Source organism: Epinephelus moara, unplaced genomic scaffold (assembly GCF_006386435.1).
Source record: "Epinephelus moara isolate mb unplaced genomic scaffold, YSFRI_EMoa_1.0 scaffold2761, whole genome shotgun sequence".
NCBI classification, from domain to species: domain Eukaryota; kingdom Metazoa; phylum Chordata; class Actinopteri; order Perciformes; family Serranidae; genus Epinephelus; species Epinephelus moara.
In genome coordinates this window covers 1,706-2,890 of record NW_026080385.1, presented here as the reverse complement: position 1 = coordinate 2,890, position 1,185 = coordinate 1,706, and positions in this window count along the sequence as shown.

The window sequence follows — 1,185 nt, the reverse complement described above, 5'->3', positions numbered from 1 at the left end:
TTGCGTAAGGATGTTGAATAACTCTAAATTCAGCGTACTGTGGATTTATGTTGAAAAAATACTCATCCATGATGATAGTATCCTACAGAATGTCCATTATCCAGCTCAAAATTCATATTTTGAAAGCAGTTAGACAGAAAACCTTTAAAAAAAAAAGTGTAGTACCTCATTCATGTTTTCTATGACACAATATTTTAACACAGTTGACAAATTCATGAATCAACAGTTTATTTTCATTAAAATATTTAAAAAAGTAATTTGAGGTTAAGCATGACAGTTAATGAATTTAGCACATTCAGGGGATATATTATGGAAACAACAACATTGTTTATAAAAAAGTACAGTGATTTCTTCACCTTTTGGTTGACGTGAAATGTACCCCTAATTATAGAATGACTCATAAGTTGTCATAAGAACTTATGAAATATCTCTTGACGTGAAATTGAAACCTCATCTAGCAACATTAGATACTTATGATACCAATTTTGGTTATAATGTCAAAGAAGTCACCATTATATTATATTATATTATATTATATTACAGTAGGCTATATTATAAACAATGCACTGCATTTACTTTGACCCACAGATGAGTCAGGGGAAGTCAGGGAAGAGGAGGAAGATGATTCACAGCAAGGGGCAGCAGGTTGAGTAAACAGTAACTTGAATCTATTGTAGGTCAGTCTTTTTTCAAAATTTTCTCCCGGGGGAGCATGCCCCTGGACCCCCCTAGTTAGACCATCCTTAAGCCCTGGATGTCTACAATGTCTGGCACTGCCTCTGACTGCCAGTCAGCTCTCTGTTGTGAGTTTACCTGTTCGGCTGCCTATGATTTCTTGCACTGTGGATTACCTTACAGCATGGCTGCACATTCTGCCTTTGTGTGTCCGCCACAGAATCCACTCATCATCACCGCTGGTTCCTCAATAGTTATGACCTACCTACAGTCGGCTCCTCACAAATGTGTTGGCTTCCCTTGTGTGTTCCCCTTGTATCGAACCCTCTGCTCATCTGATGCCACTTCCTGTCTGCTTCCTAACTGTACCGCTGCACACCCAGGGCTTGACGCTAATTTTTTTCCCCAAGGAGCACATGTGCTCCTAAGTTGAAAAAGTAAGGAGCGGACAAAGAACTTTAGGGGCACAATGTAAATTGATCAAATAATGTGTTTTCCGTAATAAACGTG